The 22,916-nt window shown below is 44.3% G+C and overlaps 1 long non-coding RNA gene across 1 annotated transcript; it reads right to left on the bottom strand.

Annotated features, from left to right (window-relative positions):
• Positions 1-954: 954 nt before the first annotated feature.
• LOC146768690 (uncharacterized) lies at positions 955-22,019 on the bottom strand. Its single transcript, XR_014954428.1, has 2 exons — positions 11,231-22,019; positions 955-10,224 (listed from the first exon to the last, which is right to left on the bottom strand). It is a non-coding gene; the product is annotated as an uncharacterized LOC146768690 (long non-coding RNA).
• Between the last annotated feature and the right edge of the window lie 897 nt (positions 22,020-22,916).

The following is a 22,916-nucleotide window of genomic DNA, read 5'->3' as shown; positions in this document are numbered from 1 at the left end:
GGGGCGCGGGGGAGCGGCGGGGGCGGCATTCAGCTGCGCCCGGAGTGGTGTGTCACTCGCGTGAGAGCCTGTGATCAGCGCCGTAAGTCGCCTTTCAGGAGGTGTCCCCGCATGCTTTAGTATGCATGTCACCGCCCGGGTTTCTTAAGCCTGGGGCACTAGCAGGCGAGGAAGAAAAAAAGAAAAAAAAAAGTTCCAAATAGGATTTAGCATAAGCTTGAGGAGATTTGGAAAGGTTTCAAAGATCAGGCAGTATCAAAGGCTTATGAAGCCCTCGTTAGCTGTAGAAATATAATAGCATGGCAGGCTATCCCATTCGAGGAACCAATGTCTGTATTATTTCACTATGACAGGCTAAAGGGAGAGAAAGTTGAACAGTTTCCACAGAGGAGTTGGACTAAGTTGAATATAATGAGCAAACGCCACATGTATCCATTATGTCCCTCTATTCATTCCCAATCACTGCCATAACTCTTTGACTAAACGATGATGAGCGCTGAATTACACACAATGCCCTGCTCATATTAAAATGCATTTAAGACCTATCCCTCCTGGTGCCCTGTTACGCCTATTCACAGGATTTTCTTTTTGTCCTAATAGGGCCTCTCTGGGAAGCAACACTAGTCTCGTTCCAGAAGAACAAAATAACAGCATGAGGCTGAAACCTGGCACGAACCGGGGGGAACGAAACCATCTGCCCCGCAAGGCACCGAGGCCCTGCGCGGAGCCCGCTGCAGCTTCCCAGCCCCGCAGTGCCTCAAAAACCATGGGGCTGCCGGCCTTGGCCCGCAGGGAGAAGACGGGGAGGAAGATGCGGGTTCTGAGGGGCAATTGCTTCTCCGGGAAACCTCATGCCTCCTCTCCTCTCCTCTCCTCTCCTCTCCTCTCCTCTCCTCTCCTCTCCTCTCCTCTCCTCTCCTCTCCTCTCCTCTCCTCTCCTCTCCTCTCCTCTCCTCTCCTCTCCTCTCCTCTCCTCTCCTCTCCTCTCCTCTCCTCTCCTCTCCTCTCCTCTCCTCTCCTCTCCTCTCCTCTCCTCTCCTCTCCTCTCCTCTCCTCTCCTCGGACCCAAGACATTGATTTTAAAGGAAGAGGGTGACAAACAGCATGCGGTCCGGTCCAACCCCGCGCCGGTTTCCTTTGGAAACCCTGGATAAAGGCGCTCGGCTCGGCGCACGGAGCGCTGTCGCATCCCGGGGCTCCATCCCGGGCTGCGTGCGAGGTGCGCGGGGCGGCACGCGAGCGGGGGGCGGCGGGCTGCCCGCAGCGCCGGCTTATGGAAATGGGATTTAAATCGCGCCTCGGCCCTGGCTGCGGGGGCGCGGGGAGGGGGGCACGCTCCGCCGCCAACAAAAGCTCCCCGAACGCGCGGTTTCCATACGAACAAACCTCCGCGGAGCTCCTTTCTCCTGCCCGCGGCAGCTCCGCAGGCGGCCGCCCGGCGGGGCGGGGAGCTTGCGGGCCGGGCCGCCCAGAGCCGGGCCGGGGTCCGCACCGGGCAGAGGTCCGAGGTGTGGAGACTGGAAGCGGGCTGCCTGGGAACGGGGCCGCTGGTCGGGAGCGGGCAGTGGGCAGCGGGGCGGCCTCTCGTGTGTAACAGGATTATCTTTGCCATTTCAAGTTCCATACAGCATGTAATTTATTTTTAATTAGGATTAGATCGAGCAGAGAAGGAGACCAGACCTTTCCCCACACCTCCCCCTCCCCGCAAAGGCATGGCTATTCCACGAGGAGCTCTTATTCTTTACAAAAAAGCCAATCAATCGATAAACCAGGACCTGTGTTCACCTCCCACACACTTTGCAGGAGAAAAGGTTGAAAAGGGCTGTATTTTCAATGTATGCTCAAGTATCTGAATCAGAAGGGGAGGCTTGGAAATCCTTCCCTTTCCCATCTATCCAGTCCTGCTTTCACATGCTTTCTATCCAAACCCATTTTTAAGAGGGACTCATGGGGTCTTGCTCATCATGCCTTTTTTTTTTTTTTTTTTTTTTTTTTTGTGTGTGTGTGTGTGTGTATTTTGTTTTAGAGTTCAAATGCACTTTCTGCCTGCTTGGGTTATTCTTTTTTTTGCTGTAGTGACTTTGATTTAAAAAAAACCCCAAATGTATCAATCTCTCTATTCTCCCCAATAGACCCCACCACAGAAGTGTTCTGAAAGGCTGGTGAAGAATCCTGTTTTACAGCTCAAAATAAACATACGGATCAGCTGCATTAAAAGCACTTCTTTGAAATATTGTGGTTAAACAGCCCAGATTGGTTGATTGCTCCATGTGGGGACATATGTTCTTGCAAACTGTGCGTATTGTTACTAATGGGGATTCTCACACCACAGCCTTTCCTTTGAATCTGAGGCACTGGTGGTTTCTCTGGAGCTGTTGCAAGGTTGTTTTAATAATTTACCAGCTCTCTTGCACTTAGTGTTGTTGCGGAGACTCAGAGCGTGCAAAGAAGGAGGTGTTTTGCGGTGTCCAGAGGTCTGATCTCTGCTGCCAAGCTGCTCTCTGTACCTCTTTAGACACAGAAATCAAAGCTGCTCTGAGAGATGGGTGCCAGGCAGAGGATCCCTGTGAACCTGGGATCTTGGGTAATGTGTTGCTCCCAAGGAGGGGGAGCACTCCTGGACCACCAGCCTGTTGCCAAGATCAGTCAAGTAAGTGATTGCCAGCAAATCACTCCAGGTTTCTCCTTTTCAGCTTTGAACTTACTTCTTTTTTCCCCCAATTCAGATCTTGGAAATAAAGTTTGTGGGTGCTTTTCCCTCTCCCCAGGTAGTTATTGCCTTACAAGGGGTGGCAAAACCCCGGAATCTCATCCTGTTCTTCACTCCTCCAGCTGAGCGATGACACTAAACTGCTTTTTCCCATCACTTACAGCACAGTAGGTTCACACAGGTGTCAAGGTGTCAAGTGTCCCAGTGCAGGAGGGTAAGACTTCCCTCCTCTCAACAGGTGCCTGGGATCCTGCCCAGGGATTTCTGTTCATGGAGATAAGCTTGAAGGTCCTATGTTTTAAAGGTGTGAGAGAAGGCAAGGTTCCCATTGAACTCCATCTAGTATCTCAGGACCATGTGTGCCTTGGGGGAGAGCGTGCAGCTTCATGCACGCACAGGGCGGTGTGCTTCCCTGTTGCACAATATATGTGCTTCCCTTTTCCCAGGAGATCTTAAGGGTATCAAGCCTTGGCTATTGAAAGTGCCCCTCTCTGGCCCTCTCAACATAGGCTGTATGGTAAGTGCATGTCCTGGGAGTGGTGGGGTGGGAGCCCCTTGTGGCCCAAACCCTAGGGTGGTATATCTGCCTCTCAGGAGAAGCCAGGCTACCTGGGCATGGTCTCCAGCTGCTCCTGCTCCCCACATACCAGAGAATCTCTTTGACCCTCTTTCTAGACATGAAGTTGAGGTGCAACATGTCCCCCCACCCCTTGTCTCTTAGCCTGCAGAGCTGGTAGCATGGCCCTCCTTCCCTGGAAACTCATCTCCATGCTCAGGCCTTCCTCTTTCTTCTTGGGTATCCCCAGGACTTGGCTGCCTTGGAGCGATCTACAAAAACAAAGGAATTCCTTCTGCTTCAGGGTCTAAACAATCCCCCTGTTTAATCATTTCTGCTGAAACTAAGGAAGTGTGGGTTAACCTGTCAAGCTCCACAAGCCCGGGCTGACCAAAACCCCTGGAAAACAAAGGAGTGGAACGAAGCGGCGAAGGGTTTTGTTGCTCTCTGGCTGTTTGTGTTGGAGGGTAGCATGCGGCATTGTGCTTCTGTCTCCAGCCATGCAGGCTATAGAAGACATGGCTGCAAACCTTTCCGTGAGCTGCGGGTTGGTACCAGGGTTATAAATCATTCTGATCATTTGTTTATTTGCTTCAAATGCTACCCTGCCTGCATCTCCCCTCTGTGAAATGTGGGTTAGAAGAAGGAGTTTGTTTTGCAGAAAAAAGAAACTGCGTGCCTGTACCCCCCACTTGGCAAGCAGTTTTGATTCCACAGGGAATTTATTTTTTAATTGGATTAATTTCTAGCCTCTCCCAGAGTAGCAGCTGGGGTCTTTGATACAAGAGGTTAAAACAAAGGGGCATGAAACAAAAGACCAGTTTTCTGCATTCCCTACACTGCGTGGGGCGAGCTGCCTGGAGGTATCCTTGGGGCAGTGCGTTCCTAAAGGTCTCCCCATGTTGTCTTTAGGCAGGTTCTACTGCAGGTTTTTGGGGGTGTTTCCTGGTCTGTCTTGCTGGCAAGGTATCTGAATATGAGATTTTGCCTCCTAACCCAGCTTATGTTCCCACATAACTTTACTCCTTGGTGTCCCTTTCCTTTTCTGCTCTTCCACCCACCCTCCCACTGCCCGCCCCTTTTCCAGCTCTCTTTACCTTCTGTGTTTTCTGCCCCAGAAGTGATAAATGATGATTTTAAGCTGTTAAACCAGGAGGCAGGTTCACATGTTCAGTTCTCAACTATCTCATCTGGAGGAAGGCTCAGCCCCACCAAGGTCTGGGATATTTAGGTATTGAATTGTCATTGAATGCTGTGGAAGTTGGACATATTTAACTTGACTGAGGGCTTGAGTCTCTCTCAGGTTCAACTCCTCATGTCTACAGATGTGGGTGCATTGGACAGGTGACATCCCAAGTCCTGCTCTTTGCCTACCACGAGGACTGTTAGGAGATCAGAATTGCCCTTAGAAGTAACTGCTTTTATTATGCACATCCCTTTGGCTATTTTGCCTTGGTGCCTTTGGTTTTAGGGAGTGCAGGTAGCAGAGCAGTTATTCATATCTGTCCCCAGTCTGGACCTTTAGAAGTGCTTACCTTCTCCATAGCTTGAGGTCTGCTCAGATCACTGGGATATTAAAGAGGGGACTTGCACATCTTCTCTCCCTGGCTGTTGTGAATTGATGCTCCTGCTCCGTGGCTGCTGCTACATGCCTGGCTGGGATGTCTTTCATAGTACTTTGAAGGTGTCCACACTGATATATTTGGCTTTCCTCCAGCAGTTCCTTGTTTCCTCTTGGGTCTCATTCACACTCTCCTCCTTGAAGGACTGTTTGGAATTTTAGACTCTTACAAATGATGAATGGGTGGAAGAAATACACCTCTTAGCTCCCAGAAAGATGGACAGTCCTCTGCGAATACTTATGTGTGGTGGTTGTGATGGGCTTCACTGATTTCTCTGAGAAACAGCTCCCTGGCTATTTGGCGTGCAAAGTCCCTTTCTGCATGTCCTTTTGCTGCCCCTGCCCAGCCAGTGTCACCCACCCAGTGCCACACTAAACAAGTATGTCCTGGTCACTCTTTGGTCTCTGCCACCTTCCTACAGTTTTGGAAGCCCTTCCCAGTAAGATCATATCCTTATACAAGCACAAGGATAGTTACGTACATGCCAATATATTTTTACAATGCCCATAAAAATGGCCTTCTCATTTCTCTGCTGTCTATATGTTTTCAGTATCACCCTGCACATGTGATTTCCCACCCCCTCTACTGATACATCTGTGGCATAGGAGAGGACATTGGAAAGCAATCCTCATTAAGGTCCTGGAAACAGAGAAGTTGCATTAGCATGATGCCATGCTGGAGCTAATTAGCCCAATATCGCAGCAGGGTTAATAGGCTTGGGCACAGTGCCACAGCTTCTGATTCCCAGGCTGAGGGGCCTGCAGGTTCTAGCCTTGCTCTGCTCCTGGTTGTTTCCCGGAGGATTACAGTGAGAGGCAGCACGGGGGAAGAACGCGACACAGAATCAGGGACTCAGACATATGCCAGGAGTCCCTTCCTCCATCTCAGCTCTCCTTCTCCCCCCTGCTTCCCCCCTTGCCCTCCATCTTAATCGCGCCTCAGCTTGCAAAGTCAGAGCCCCCAGCTGTGAAGGACTAAGTCTCTTCTTCTCCCAAGCTGCTGAGCGGCAGCAGGCTGTGAGCAAGAGTGTGCCTCGTGTCACTCCTGTTGAAGAGGCTGTGAGAGCAGGGCAAGAGCTCAGATGCAGGCGGCTGCCGCACTTGGCTGCCTGCCAGGGCAGGAGCACACTGCGAGCATCCTCCCTCAGCCGGCGGCTTCCAGGGCTGGGAGTCTGCCCAGCACCAGGTTTTATTTTGGCATAGTGAAAAGCACCCCAGAGCTGAAGGATGTGGGGGGAATGGTAGTGAGTTCCATCAGGCCTTCATCCTGGTTTTGGAATCATCTCCTTTTCCAATGTGTAGGAGGGCTCAGTATTAAATGTCCCTCTCTGGCCCCACCCTTAATGTGTTGGGTGATAGATTTTATCTTCCATGTCAGGGTGTTGCTGCCTGACACGCAGCCAGCTCCAGGCAGAGCAGGGCAGAAAAACAACACAAAGCTGTACAGAGGAGGATGGAGAGCAAACACATCCCATTACAAGAGAGATGAAAGAACTTTAGATTTTTCTACTAAGCTGAAGATAAGCAAACTTTTCAGAAGCTTGGCAAATCTGATTTTTAAATCATTTGGGTGCTCTTGAGCGTTTCATCCAGGATTTTTGCTTTAAGGTTTTCTGCTACTGCATTCTCCTGCATTTCATGAGTTTGGGGTGTTGCTCGGGACTAGATCAGACTGCTATTTGAGGCCACTGGGTGATTTTTTTTTTTTGTTTGGACTATATCTACCATTCTTTGACCTCTGCAGCACCTCCAGACCTATGAAACGCTCCTGTACTCACTGTTTGTCTCTCATATGTGGCATTTGCTCATTCTCCGCATACGCTTCGCTGAAGGAGCCTGGCTGAGGAGGCAGAATGTTGGCCTGGGGTGATGTGACCTGGGACTGGAGCTGGTGACAGAGTGGAGAGACTCGAGCTGTTTCTGTGGCTGAAGGATGCATGTGTACCGCAGCCCTGAAGGGCATGTTTGCCCATCTTCAGGAGCTAGGCAGTCAGTCCCCAAATGTCATCCATCCCTCCTGCACCTGTGAATGTGCATCACAGCAGGACAAGGAGGCAATTTGGAAACCACTGCAGTCTCTATGGCTATATCTACAACACTGAATGAAAAGCTCCATACTCTGGCTCTGCTTAGTTCTGCAGACATATTCTATGCAGGTACAGCCCTTTTACAATTTGTGGGGAATTAACCTGTTTGCCTTTTTGAGTTTAGCTATTTGGTGCCTTCAGTTATTTAACTCCCTTTAAAAAGAGGCACATGTTCCTATCCTGTATCTGTGGTTTTTGCATCTGGAAATACAGACACCATCATACATTCCATGCACGATACCCAGGGAAAAAAATCATCTGCCCCCAAAGTCTGCAGAATTCTGTTCTGAAAAGTTAAATAAATTGTTATCACTTCTTAAGTGCCATAATAAATGTATGGAATGATCTCACATAAAAGCTGGAAGCTTAGAGAGTAGGTGCTAAAGAAATGCATCAAATTAGACCAAAAAAGAGGCATAAAATCTATGTTATCCCAAAAGATAAAGGCTGGTGGCTTAAGCAGCTTTTCTGTTTGCTGCTGTACTAAACATCACATTTGTTTTTTTGCCTAAAAGAATTTGCATCTCTGCAGTGAGCAGATCTGAAGGCTTTGTTTTTCCAGAGAGGTACAAGGTGGTGGGGGAAAAGTAGGAAATGATGCAATCAGGCACAGTTTGTAAGCAAAGGGTCACAGATGGGTGAAGCCTTGCTGAAGTTAAAACTAACAAACAAGCAGTTGGAGATGCTCTTGGAGCATCCTGAGCATTTAGAACTGAAGAGGTTTGAGTTTGCCTCAGCAACATTATGTATGTATATGCATGTGTTATGTATTATAATGAATATGATAATTACAGGAGATAATTTATAATATATGTGTATTATATATGAGTGCCTCCTTGATAGGCTAAAACAATGCCATGAGAGTGTAAAGAAATGTGAAATCTAATTACTGTAGCTGTGTAAGTGAAGTAATGAGGAGCCTGAGAGTGTGACTGATATGCAATTAGATACTAAACTAATGAGCAAGCTGTCTACAGTCCATCAAAAGAGTGAGGGAGGCTTGTGCAAGACACCCCTGGCATTGCAAAGAGGATGATATTCCACATCCAAATGCAGCTCACTAATGACTGGAGATTGTGTGCTCAGCTTGGGGATAAAGCCATTAACCAGTCAAAAAACCTGTGGCAGACCCACAGGAGATAAGGACAGTAAGAAGTACAAAATATATAGATCTGCAAGTACATATAAGAGAGCTGTAGCTTGTATTGAAGGCTTTGGATTAGTGACTCCTCAGAATTTGGTTTGCTGTGCTACCTTAACCCAGATAAAAATGTCAGGGTGAGAAATTTGTGTCAGTGTGGGTGGCAATGTAAGTCTTGCCTTGGGAAGGGGCAGTAGAGAGTCAGGCAAAGGTAGTGGAGGCAGAGACAGCAGACACTGTTGAGGAAAAGCACTCAGGACTCACTATATGTCCTGTAATACAATACTTACAGTGGATAGATGTCTTCTTCTTCAGCGTGCATTAACTATTTTAAGCTGAAATTTTCAATCCTGGATGTTGACTTCAGGCTGTAAGTTCTTTCTAAGAGAAAGTTTCAGCTGAAGCAGGTTAGTTATCTCCAGAATGGAAACTAAGGTAAATTTATCCTAGGGTTTTTTATGGTTGTTTTGCCTGTGGGATAAATATCCAGGCTCTCCTTTTTTATTTTCTTTTTTCTTTTTTTCCCCCTAACTCATGATGCAGTTCTCATGGTTTCATTTGTGGATTTGACATTTTGCAAGAAGGTGCAGGCAGGTGACTTGTGCCATTTTGGTAAGCATTCAACTAAACTGGACTACACATTTTAAATGGTGCAGCCTGTAGGAGTTGAGTAGACATCAAGGAGGTAACCTTCCCCTCTTCTTTCTTGCTCTGCCTCAAACTTGAATCAGTATTCTGGCTACTTGAGAGACAGAGCCAACTATTTGTCTGGTATCAAGAAAGAGCCATCAAAACCCTCTAGCAAAACATCCCAAATGCTCTTGATTTCTAGAACGTTTGGCCATGATAGCCCAGTGCTGGTCTTGGCTCCGTGCTTCCTCAAACAGGATATGGTCAGTATTATGGATTTAAGGTTTGCAGCTCTGGGGAAAACTGCAGGAGGTCTGGTGGTAAAGTTTCTCTTTTCCAGGATCTGTACCTTAAAGTCCAAGGAGATGTGAATAAAGCGCCATCGATTTTGCAATGTCAGGTCCCACAGAGTGAAAGCAAAGCTAGCCTTGAGTGTTTGAGCTTAGGTGTGCAAAATTAGCAGATATTAATCTAGTAACTTGCAGCCCTCTGTCTCAGCTCACCAGCTGTAATGCAGAGTTAATGATACACCTTCCTTCCACAGGTTCATTATGGAAATAAGATAATTAACATCTGTGAATCACTCTAATTTAAGAGCAGGGAAGGCCAAAGAAAAGTCTATGAGTAAATTATTGCTTCCATCCTGAGCAGGGCTTGAGTGATGTGAGGAAATTATGACCAAGGAGCAAGGACCCAGAATATGCCACTGAAGCTCTTGGGTCTGTGGAGCAGAGTAGGAGAATGGTGGAGAAGTGACACTTCTCTGGGCAGATAAGGATTGCATCACAGTGTGACTGGTGCTGCAAAGACCACCTTAGGCCCCATATTTCCTAGTTTAAGTGCCTGACTTTGCAGTCTTACCAATGTACTTGCAGAGCAGTTCCCTTGGGTGTCATAGCCATGGAAATATATAGGTCTGTGAAGTGAAAACTCTGTCCTGTTTGCCCTGTAATGACACAAGCTGGCATGATGAAAGTTTAGATCAGTGATTGCTTATTCAGTTACAAACTTTGGCTGCCCAGGTGGTGACTTCTTTTGTTACTGTCCTCCAGGTATACAGTGACCTTCTTGGTCTCCTTTTTCCTACAGCTGTAAACCTTCTTTGATCTTCCTGCCTAGAGGAAGAAACCTCTGCATGGGACTTTCTTGCTTTGCTGCCTTGGGAATGTGGCTTTAGAGAATAAATAGCAGCAAAGCTTTATTTGGAGGCTGTAGCTTTTTCAGGAAGCAAAGAGGCTTCTAGGGTGAACAAAGGCTGAAGACCCAGGTGAGCCTTAAAGCAGAACTGTGCAGAACTCATTTTGGGTGGCCAAAAATGATGCACAGGCACAGTTTGGTTAATATGTGTCTTGCGAGTTTGAAGGTTCAGGTCTTGGACTCTGTGTGTGTTCTTGGGCAAGTCATCTCCTTGTGTTGCCATTAAAATAGCACTCCACAGAGGGCAGTGGGTTCAGCCTGTAGCTAGGTCCTTTTGAAATCCTGAAATGAAAAAAATCAAAGCTATTGATTTTATTTTTCTAAAACCCTTCCAGACACCAGAATCCCAATGAAGTCTTTATGGATGGGAATTTCCTTCAGACTGACCCTTGGAGAAGAAGCAGGCAGGAAAAGGGAGCTGTGGGGTTTCATCTGGCAGGGTAAACTGGAAGCTGGAGGTCTGCTCCCATTGGGATGTTGGGCCTGTCAGCAGCATGGCAGATACAAATGGCAGGGATGCAGAGAGGTAGGGGTCTCTGTATAGAGAGGGAGATGGGGTGATGGAATATTCAGGTTGTGATCAGAGGTGGGAGAGGGAGGACCAGGTGGGGGGACTGGGTGGTAAAGGGACTTGGTGGGATTATTTGAAAGGGGGGAAATATGGGTATACCCTGAAGGGGTGAGAGTGAACTCTGAGATGGCAAGTCTGTGGTGCAGGGCTGAGGAATGTTATGGGGTTTGGGGAAGCCTGGGGAGCTGAGGTCTTGGTGTGGAAAGTGATGGGAGGGATGTGGTGAGAATGCTGGCTTTGGGGACAGCAGCTGGATTGGGACAGGCTAGGTCTGAAAGTAGCTGGGGAATTTGAGCTCTGAGACCACAAATGTTGGGTATAGGCACTTTGTGGGTAGCTGAGGAATCTGGACTGGGAAGGGCTGAGGAAAAGCCCCTTTCTTTGGGGGCAGCAAGGGCATGTGTAGGACTGAGTTTCTGGAAGATGGGGGATTTTAGAATGGCCACCAATAGGTATCATCCTGTCCTGGTGTGCAGGCAAAGGCCTGATCTGATGCTTGCTCCCAGAAGGCTATCACATGTCTTCTTGCTATCATAAATATGGTAATCCTAAGCATGCTGGGAGCTTTATCCATGCATGCATCAGGCAGCTGGACTCTCACGTTAGATATATCACCTGCACAAACCGACTGCCATTAAGTGGTGAACAGACTGGTCTGGATATGTTCATCCCCTGAGCAAGTCACCAGGTGATCCTATTAATATAATAAATTCTCACCTTCTCCCTCTGCTCCTCCTTCTGTGGCTTGTCCCACTTTCTTTCCAACTCCTGTTGAGACAGGGCAGTCGCTATCTTTCTGGTCACTCCGCAGCATGTCTGGCTCGCTCTCAGAGAGTAACGCTGGAAAAAACAGTAGATATCCTTATAAATCCTTATAAATAGATGTGTATCGCAGCAACAAGCATTTAACGGAGAGTGCTCCCATGCTGCAGAATGTGTTTTTTAAGGGCATAGTGTCAGGGCATGGGGGATGGTTGTAGGGTGGCTCTCAAAATGCATTTAGAGCTGCACATGGGCAAGCTCAAACTGCGCATAGCGCATTGGCTGCCATCCTGTGTTGAAGACCATGTCCGACCTAAGGATGTGAGCTGTCCTCGTCGCCTGTCTATTTCAATTTACAATATTTCACCTGAAATCCCTCTCTAATCATAAACAGATCAGAAATTACTTATTACAGAGTGCCATAGGTGTACATGGTGCTTTATGAACATATGAGGAGACAGATTGCTGCCCTGAAGAACTCACAATTGGATTTAGACAAATACAATAAGAAAGGAAAAAACTATCAGGGTTGAAACTTTAAGCAGACAAATAAATGCCTGTATGCAATTTCATCAGTTGCAGTCGATGGAAATATTCTCTTTTTTTTGATTCAAGTGTTCAGCTGTGTCACATCTACTGCTGAAGATGACAGACAGCTAGTTCCTTAGGTATAAAATGCTTATATTTTAATGCTTGTTATGTCATGATTTATTAAATCAATTTAAATGTAAAAATCAACTGAAAGGATAAACTTATGTTTAAGGATGACCTGCAGCATCTAAAATGGAGACACTGACCAAACTAGTAGAAGCAAGGTCAGATTTTGTTTAGTTCAGATAATTTATGCCCAAGTTGTAATGCTGATGTAATTTATGTTGCATTTAGTGCTTTGTTTCCTATGAAATTTGACTGTGCAACAGTGTGATATGAGTAATATTTTAAGACATTATTTTTATAGGTGAGGCTTGTATCTAATATACACAGAGCTTTTACTGGTCTTTCTTGTGAAAGGAAGAAAAGGAGGAAAAAGGAAAGAAGGAAGTGAAAAGCACAAGGTAATAGCTGTGTAGGATTGCATCCTTTAAATCAGGGATAATATTTTACTAATTTTGATTTTTTTTGTGTGTTTTCCTGAAAAAAAACCAATTAAATATATTTTGAAAATCATAGACTGACTAATGTAGCTCTAATCTCCAGAGCAGCTGTGAGGTAGCCCTCCTGTCCTCTGCTCCATGCCTCTTTTTTCAGGCTTTTTATTTATCCCTCAGTGAAGAAGTCCAGCCCCTGTGCTACAAATCAGCTGGAAAAGATCCTGCTCGTGTGCTGTGAAAAAGTGCCACTGAAGTATGCCCTGTATGGCAAAGGGAATGGTCCTGAAAGGCAGCATTTAGATTTATAAAGTATGACAGCAGAAACAAGAGGTGTTGGTTATTTTTTATGGACAGCCATTAAAAAAAAAAAAGCCCTTATTTATCAAATCTGAAGCAATGGTCATATAATGAGTTTCTCGAATTCAAGGTGAATCAAAGGAAAATTGTGTCCAGGAGGACAGAGATGCTCAGCCAGTACCACTATGGCATGGCCACATGACATACCCAGCGGCAGGGACAGGGCTGTGAGTACAGCTGCCTGCAGACTCTGCCAAGGAGCCAGATGATGCTGGAAGAATATCTTTCACAGCTCTGGATCTGGCTATTCTTGGCTTGTTCTCTGGCTGCGGGAGCTGGAGCTCATTGCTGGGCAGATAAACAGAGAGACTAATAAAGAAGATGAGGAGCTGTTGATCGTTCGAGCAAATCGGAGATGAGCTGTTAAGCAGAGGAGCGTGGCAATGCCTGTGAAAAATCACCTGGTGGCTGACACTTGGTCCAGGATGAAAGTGCCTTGGAATAAAACTCTACTCTCCCCCCAGGCACTCCCTCTCCCCAAATGATTAAATCCTATGCATAATTACAAAAGTGTAAAAAGCTCTACCTCTTTCATACACTGATTTTTTTTTTTCCTAATTCCCATAATTGGCGAGCGGGTGTACATGGGGGAAAAAAGGGGAGAAAGCTTTGATTTTTTTTTCAAGCTGAAAACGTGCAAGCCCTGTGTGGGTTAGGTCCTTTAGATATTTAAAAAGATTGAAGCAACTTCAAAGGAGACGTTCTGTTCTATCAGGTTAAGTATATTTTAATATTAGTGAGTATTTTTTTTTCAAGAACAGAGATCTGTTCTCTTGAGGAAATAAAACATTCTGAAAGATTTTATCCAGAATGGTTTTTCATTGTTTTTAAAGAGACAACACAGGATTTCAAGTATGTTGAAGCTGGTAAATGTCCCAATTTCTGCTTATCAGTGTTGACTGCTCTGTGTTATCAAGTTGATTGTTGATAGTTATGTAAATAAATTTTTTTTATCAACGGACTGCTGGGTGTATTTTTTTTCTTTTTTTGAAACAAGAAGAGAGAAGCATTTGGCAATAATGTTTTTATTTACCTGTTATGAAAGCAAGCATTTTGTGGCTGAACAGGGTGCAGAGTGCCAGCTTTTCATTTCAGAGATACAAGGGAGTTTTCCTAAGGAGGATTTGCTGAATTCCCTGCATATGACTGAGAATATGATGAATTACCAGAAGGCAGAACTAGTCTCTCTCAGACAATGCAGGTGTCTGTTTGAGGTACCTCTCCTGCCCTGCCTGGTGGACTAAGTGCATTCCTCATGAGCAGTGTACTTTAAAAAACAAACATGAAAGGTGTGCTGGACAAATGGGAAGGTGAAGATTTAACAGAAAAAGGACAAAAAAATCTTAGGAAGAGGGTCACTGCAACAGCTTGAAGTGTGAAGTGTAAGACATTGTGAGGTCATAGGGATGGAACTGCAGAAGTTTCAGGCAAAAGCAATGCAAAGTGTGGGGCCCATGGTCCCATAGCTTGTGATCCTCATGGAACTGCCCTTCTAGGCCCACTGGCAAGAGATGGTGCATGTGACAAAGATCTTCTCTAAATCCTGAGGGACATGGTACAAATGTGGATGTGTGACTTTGCAGAGCACTATCCCAGGTGGCATCTGCTGTGGCAAATTCAGGCTGTCATACAGATACAGTTTTTTCAGAAGAGAAAAAGGTAGAGGTCATATTTCCATCTTCTGTTGTCAACCCTGGTTTTGGCAGCAAAGCCTCTGTGTGGGATTTGTAGCCAGCTGGATTAGCATCTGGGCAAGAAGTCTGCAGGGAAGTGGCTGCCTCTTAGCCTCTTTTCTCTTTTTATTGTAATCCAGATAATGAAAAAAACGAGTGGCTGATCTGCCCCCAGTGAACCCCGAGGAGATCCAGCTGCCAACTTCTGAACATTCTTGTTATTTTAAATTAACCTCCTGGCCTGTGTGCCTTTTGGGGGGTCAATACCAGAAATAAGGCAGTGAGACAGTTGAATGCTTGAGCAGGGTTGTTTCTTCCCTTCTGGTTCAGACTCCACGTAATGTAGATGGGATGCTTTAGTCTGGGAATAGTCTGGAGAACGGCTCCTTGCCAGGTTCTCCCAGTGTGCAGAGTTAGGGACCAGAAGCATATGGCAGAGGACTGTTCCACAGGTTTTCCTCTGTCCTATCTACCACAATTGGTAGGGTGGGGAGGAGGTTCTGTGTTTGGTGAAAGTGCTCCTGAAAATGGCTATCCAGTAGACATGGAATGGTGGAGCAGGTGACTGTTCTCCAGTGGATGTCCTCCCTCAGTCTGTGGGAAGGCAAGCTGACTTGGGACATTCTCCTGCTGGGATCAACACAGCCAGAGGACAGAGCATCCTGTCTTGTTGGATCCTATCATTACTAACAGTGGTTAAACATGTGTTTTCATGGATAATGTACTCATCTGTCCTCAGTTAGCCAGACTCCTGTAGCTGAAATAAGGTCACATCCCCAATGTGTATTAGTCACTCTGAAAATTCCCTCTTTATTTGATGCCTCCTTGTCCTTCAGATCATTATCAGGGGGATTTTAGTTTTACTACTGGGGTAATTTTAGGCTAGAGTGATCCTGAATGAAATCTTGATGAGGCAAAGTAAAGAAGGAAAAAAATAGCAATCTCAGAGCTTCTGTAGTGCTCATGTGTGCCTTATGATCTCTGCATGAAGTCTTAATGGTGCACAGCAATGAGCAGAGTACATATGCTCGATAAAACAGATGCTAGACATGTTTCCTTAAATAACTCTTTTGTTAATTCAGCTCAGCTTTGGCTCTCTGCTTGCTCTGGGTGTCCAGTCTGTAATTCCCCTGATAAAGAACTTGCTGGGGTTGCTATAGCTTGGGACAGAACTGTGACCAGGGCATTAGCTTTCCACAAGAACAGCAAAAAAGGAAGAAGCCCCAAAAGCAGACTATCCATAAGTGACTGTAGATAGCCTCAAGCCATAGTTTTCATCTAAAGGGATTTAAACAGCTTCATTCACAAACCGGATCAGTGCCACAAAGGATAGTTAACGTTTCAATGGAAAAACTGTCTCTTTTTGCTGCTTACTTCTTAGCAGGGACATCCAAGTAGTACCAAATTTACTCCATTCTTTCCTGGATACCAGGTTATCCCACAGAAGCAATTGGAAAATCTGGTGATGCAGATTGAGTTAGCCACACAAAAAATTATGGCTCATTCTGTTTTTGAAATGGTCTGATTTATAAAATATGCAAAATTATTTAAAAAGTCAGACAAATAATGGCATGTGTGCTCTCATTATTCATCCTCATGTTTAATTTAGAAACATCATTTTTGTAATGAATATGACACTGAATGCTACAGAATTTCCAGCCCAGGGCACTGCAGTACCCAAAAAACAGAGGTAAGATCTGGAAGAAGTGCTTCAATCCCACGTGGCTGGTCTGCTGCCCATCTTTTACTTGCCAAGCTGAAGCTCTCAAACATGGCTATGGGCTTGGTTTCTCAGAGGGATTTCCATGGCTTGCAGGGTTGACCAGACCTGTGAGCTGGGAATGTGTGGCAAAGGGCTGCCAAGTCAAAACCCTCTCAGCCTGCAGCTTTAAATGCCCACCTCCTGGCTGCAGTAAAGGAGCAAATCCCACCTCAATGACCTTTTGAAACAACAATTTTAATTTTTCTTAAAGGATGTAACAAGTCTCAGTGGATGTATTTTTCTGCAAGAGACATCTGGAACATGATGAAGGATCTATCTCTTGAATGTGGCTTGCTGGTTATGACCCTTATGCAAACTATAGACCCATGTTTGCTCTCTGCTCTTGCGGAGAGGGTTTGAATCTGTTGATCACAACTACCAGGTGATGGGCTTATGAGCTGGGGAGGAACATTGCAGGGAAAACAAACAACCATAGGCATGATTCCAGGGAGAAGGGATGGAAGAGGGAATAGGAGTTGTAAAAGACAAGATAATCGTGTGATCCTCTGTAAAAGCACCTTCAAGCTATTCAGTAGATTAAGGGTACTATCCTCAGCATCTCCTTTTCTAGATGCTTTTTAAAAGTAGAATGCTTCAGGGTGCATTTTGTGAGCACTGGGACTGCATTGTTAAGTGTACATTGACAGTAAGTCTTGGAGAGGGATGCACAGGGAACTTTGTTGTATATTTTGTCTGCATCTTGTTAGTCTGTATGGCTGAGCTCCCTACACCTGGAGCAGATCTAGGCTTTCCAGAAACCAGAACTCTGGATTTTTTAGAATGTTTTCCATTGGCAGAGAATGTTTTCCACTGAAAAGACAATGACTACTGAATTTAGGTATTTCCAGGGCTAAATAGATGTTGAATGGGGCACCAAAATCCCTAATAAAATTACCCCTACACCAGTGGATTGTTCTGATCCTTATGTAAATATTGCCAGTGCAGCAGAGAGACTCATTAAAAACATCAACTACAACACCAGGCTTTAAAAGGTCCAAGTCACCTCCAGCAGATTCTGTCGATCCCCATTCCTGTTATCTCTCATTAAAAAGTACAGGTGATGGTAAGCAAGCTTGTTAAATAAATGCAAACAACCCAAGAGAATGAAAGTGTGGGCAGTTGAGGCCAGCACCTTGAAATCCTCTGTGGTTTCACCAAGCTGGTATGTGACAAAGTACAAATGGATGAGGACAGCAAGAGACTAAAGCAGAAAAGTGCCTGTATGGGAGGTGAGCTGCGCCAGCAACATGAGTGTGGTGATACCAGCTTGTTACCAATATAGAATATTTTCTTCAGGTAGAGTAGCAGGGATGGAAATAGTTATTTCCTGATGTAGCCATATTCAGTTGAGATTTTCTGTTAACACAGCTATGGACAATATGCCTCTGTGAGCATCCCTGCAGCAGCACAGTGAGAATCCCCTGAGTTACTGGGCAGCTTTTGTAGCATCATCTGAGAGACAGTCAGCTCAGAGTAGCCTGGAGCATTAACTGGTTTCTGGTGGTTTTGTCTTGTGGTAAAACTGATAAGCAAGCAGTTTAGAAGATGCTATACTGGAATATCATTCCTGATTCAAATGTTGAGAATTTTACACGTGACCCATATATCACGAGATTTTATTTTTCAACTAGAATGAAAGACTTAAGGAAATGGAGAGTGGTGTTCTGGTGTTGGATTATTTTTGTCCCTTTTGAGGCTGTTTGGACAGAAGTGAGCTCTTGTTTTCAAATGACCTCCTAAGAATTTACTGTGCCTTTTGACCTTTGTCAGTAAAATAGACAGAAAGATTTGCAGAGGAAGCAAACAAGATCTTAAAAGTGGGTAATGGAGTTGGAAGTCCCAATAGCAGACTGTTGAGGTGCATTAACTCCATTTGTTATAGGAAGATCCATCAGGAGAGAAGATTAAATGTGCAAACCTGGGAAAATGAATTAAAATAAATAATTAAAAAGATAACTTTTAACTTATTGTATCCACAGATGTAGTGTTTCATGAAACAGAACAGCAAAAAAAAAAAAAAGATTTTCCCAAAAAGTGTGCTCCCAAAACAGTACTGTGTGTGTATGTTATGATTTTATTTTTTTCCCCAGCCTTTGAATTAATTAGCTACCATGTTGAATTCTAAATGCAATAATTAAGCAAATTAATGCTGCAGTGAAGTTATTAATGAGGCAAAATATGCTAATATGCTTTCGATAAAGAACTCTCTTTTTCTCTCTTACCAAGAAACTGGAAAAACTCTTATTTCAGGCCAAACACCTTATCTGAAGTTCTTAGAGAGATGGTTCTCAGTTATATGCTGGTGAGCAATTGCTTAAAGCGGGGGTTAATATCTGCGTTTTTAGACACCTGCAAACTATTTCAGAAATGTTGCAGTGACAATGAAGTTATCAACCTGGTTTCTAGCAGCATCAATAATGAGGAAAGGAAGGTGTTCTATGGCCTGTACTTCCATTATGGAAGAGGATAATACCTCTTAAAGGATTTCTATTTTTATGAGAATATTTTAAATATTCAATTCATATGAAGAAATGAAGGCAATTATTACCAAGACATAATCAAAAATATGTTTCTCTATTCAGTGTGTCTGGTGCCATTATGTTTTGAGATTGCAAAAAAATATTCTGCATTGAAATATGATGGTAATTATTTTTTTGCTTGGAAATATGTGCATGCAACAATCATAATAATAACTAATAACTGGTTTCTGTAAACTCTGCCCAAGTGTTTGGAGATGGGCATGTAATCTGTAAAGCAATTTAAAATATGACAGTAAAAGACTTCCTTGAAATGATAAAAATATCCATCTATGAAGAAAAACAGTCATGTTATAACGTAGAGATCCCTTGTATGGCTCCTGGTTTCTCTGTCTCTGCCTAACAATCACTTCTTGTAATCCCTAGCAATCCAACAGACACTGCATTTCCCCCCACTGAGTTCTTGTTTATAAGCAGCTTCTATGAATTTTAGGTATAGCTTCTCTGGGAAAACCTTTCAGCCTCTTTCTTTCATTCCTCACCTCTCCCTTGCTGTACTTTATCCTTCTTGTTATTGGCATCAGTTTGGTCGGATTTCCAAGTGCTGAAGGGCTTCTAACTGGTTCAAAGAGGCCCTCGAGCCAAGCCAGGCAGCTGTGTTCATTAGTTTCTTTTTTTTTTGGTGTGTGTTTCATCCTTTTTGTTTAAATTTTATTTTTATGTTCAGCAATATACATGCCTTGGAGATTTTCTTATCAATCTCATGAAAAGATATATTCTTGCTACCTCCTAGGATTTAATTTCTTTCCTTTAAACCTTCAGGATATTTTCCTGTTCATTTGCTGACATGTGTTTTGTTTTCAAATATGCTGTTAGCAGGTCCTTTTTTGGTACCAAAACCAAACCCCTTGGACATATTTATTTATTTTGAAGTCAGTAAAAGTGGTTCAGGTAACATTATTTACTGTGTTTTAACTCTATGCCAAGAATAATCTCTTCTTTTTACATGCTTATTTCCTGGAAATGCCAATTTCAGAGCATTAAAGTGGTGAGAAACCATTTCCCTAAATTTTCTCCCTGCAGGCAGTTTGACTGGTTTACTGGACAGTGGTTGAAACTCTCTGTTTAAAAAAAAATGTCAGGAGTTTTCTGCTGCTTTGATCTGTAACTGCAGCATCTACTTCCCTTTAACTTGTTCCAAGGCTAGCAGTTCATCCATATATTTATATCCTTATGGGCTGGATCCATATTGAATGGGCTCTGCTGTTTAGATTTTATCACTCAACACTTTTGCATCACGGGGGGTGCAGGTTTCATTTGATTACAGCACAGCTCACCCATGTGTTTACCCTCACCAGCCCTTTTGGTGCATGCTGACTGGCATTATGGATCTCCACTCTACCTCTTGCCATTTCTGCAGTGCCTGCTTCTGCAGCTCTAAAACTTCTTGCCAAGACATCCTCATGCCAACTGGTGAGACTCCTTCTGCATGCCAGAGTTACAGACTGAATGTCCTTGTACTCTGGAGCATCAAAACTGGTCAGCACTGAAGGTTGCTTATCAGAGAATTAAGTTAGACTGAACACCATTTTATACCACCATATGTTTGGGTGTCTAAATATCAGTTGTTGGTCTAAAAGCACAGTATGTGAAAAGTGGGTAATTTTAGTAAATTATCTTTCAGTAGGGTTTTAAGAATATGGTAAGGTAGTTATTGGAATCTAAGTTAGAGGACATGGGAGGATGTACAAAAGTAGGGTGAAGTATTTGATGACATCTAGCAGGTAAACTGACAGGACACTTATCCTTTATGGTCTGACTCTGAAAATACTGTTTGTGCCTTTATCTGGTCTTGTGCATGTGGCTTGAGGTGAAGACAGTCCAAATAGAGTCTGGTGGAGGTTTTCAACACATACAGCTACTGCAGTTAAAAGGGAATGATGTAGTTCCTAAAAATCATGTAGAAATTTAGGCCCTTTCCATAGAGATTCACTGCAAGAAGAGCATCTAGCATTTGGTGTTAGATTCAGTGTGGTCATACCCTGGTTAAATTTGGACTGTTGCTATTTGTTTGTGTTTCTGAGTGCCTTGGAATCTTTGGCATGGATGTGGACCTTGCTGTGCTCACACTGCACGACAGCAAAATGGAAAGGTTACCTCTGCAGTAAAGAGTTCACACTGAATGGAGCTGGAGTCTGCACATATCACCCTCTTCCTCTTGAAGACTGTCCTCTTGGTTAAAGATGAGAGCTCTGATATCAAAGACTGAAGGCCTTTCAAGTCAAAGGCCAGGGTGTTTTTCTATAAGGTAAATAGTGGCAGTGCCTAAAGAAGGTCTAAATGATTTAGGAGGAGATATGCCAAGAATGACTGCAGCCCTATGTATATTAGTTTGCATTTCTGTATGGTTTTCTTTGATCCAAAATGTGTTGCTGCTTCAGTTATTGTGGAGGTTCTCACATGATTTCCTTAGTCAACAGCAGAACTCCATCAGGAATTCATTAGACAGTGTTTGTACAGATGTAAAGCTCCCTCTAAGTGATCATATTATTATTTATATTGGGCCTGATCCTGACCCTTAGTTACATAAACATTTCCCAAGAAGGCAGCCAACTGATGTGACAGAGAAGACTGCAGCAGTGAATTTAAATCATGCTGCCAAGGCAGCAGTAACATTTTTTCCTGGTACATATGAGTTTTGTTATTAATCATATTTTTTTCTATCCTATTTTAAAAATTTATTATAATGAGCTACACTTCTATATTGTGCATAGTGCACACTTTAAAAATAAGGAAAGTGGGAACACCTTACTTTTCATGACCCAGAAACCATTTTAAACCTTTAACTGTACTTTGTTATGTGCTCTGTCTGGACTTCTGTAAGGTTGATGACACGATCTCCCACTCTCCAAACTGGAGTCATAAGGATTTGATGGGGGCACAGGTGAGTGGACAAGGAATTAGTTGAATGGTCTTATCCATAGGATAGAGGTCATCAGCTCAGTGTCCAGATGGACATTGGTGACAAATGGTGTCCCCCAGGGTTTGTAGTGGCACCAGTGCCATTAATATCTTTATCAATGGCATAGGCATTGGGATGGAGTGCTCCCTCAGCAAGTTTGCAGATGACACCAAGCTGAGTGGTGCAGCTAACATGCCTGAGGGATGGGATGCCATCCAGAGGGACCCGGACAGGCTAGAGAAGTGGGGCGATGGAAACCTCATGAACTTAAACAAGACCAAGTACAAGGTGCTGTGCCTGGGTCAGGACAACCCCTGGTAGGAGCACAGGCTGGGGGATTAATGGATTGAGATCAGTTGTCCCAACAAGGACTTGGAGAGGCTGATGATGAAAAACTGAATATAACCTGACAATGTGTGCTTGCAGCCCAGAAAGCCAAACCTGTCCTGGGCTGCAACAAAAGCACTGTGGCCAGGAGAGCAAGGGAGGGAATTCTGCCCTTCTGCTCTGGTGAGACCCCACCTGCAGTGTGGCATCAACTTCTGGGATCCCCTGTACAGGAAGGACATGGAGCTGTTGGAGTGGGCTTTGAGGAAGGTCAGAAAAATGATCAGAGGGATGGACTATCTCTGCTGTGAAGACAGGCTGGAAGAATTCAGGCTAGTCACTACAGAGAAGAGAAGGATCTGGGGAAACCTTATTGTGGCCTTTCAGTATCTAAAGGGAGCTTATAAGAATGACAGGGACAAACTTTTTAGCAGGGACTGTTGCAATAGGACAAGGGATAATGGCTTTAAATTATAAGAGGGTCGATATAGAGAAAATATAAGGAAGGAATTTTTTACAATGGGAGTGGTAAAACACTGACACAGGCTATCAAGAGAAATGGTAGATGTTCCATTGCTGGCAACATAAAAGGTCAGGTTGGATGTGGCTCTGAGAAAATTCATCTAGTTGAAAATGTCTCTGATAATTGCAGGGCAGTTGGACTAGAGGAACTTTAGAGATCCCTTCAAACCTAAACTATTCCATGACTCTCTGGTCACTGATGGGCCAACACAGATGTCAGCTGTCTGTGATACTGTTGAATTTTGGGTCATTACTGTAGAACATCTCTGAGGTCATACTACTCAGTTACTTGGCTGACAATGCAAAGAGAGAAAAGGTATGTTCTACAAATAGGGTAAGAAAAGAAGAACAAAGAGCTTCTTTTTCTCTTCAGTGAGTTTAGATGTAAACATTTGGAGGTTTTGGAATCAGAACATACCCTCCCAGCTGGATTTAGTTGCTTGTCATCTCAATGCCAGGGGAAACAGCCT

Source organism: Lonchura striata, chromosome 1, assembly GCF_050655825.1.
Source record: "Lonchura striata isolate lonStrDom1 chromosome 1, ASM5065582v1, whole genome shotgun sequence".
NCBI classification, from domain to species: Eukaryota; Metazoa; Chordata; class Aves; order Passeriformes; family Estrildidae; genus Lonchura; species Lonchura striata.
The sequence above is the reverse complement of the archived record's forward strand: the minus strand, read 5'-3'. Positions and strand labels throughout refer to the sequence as shown.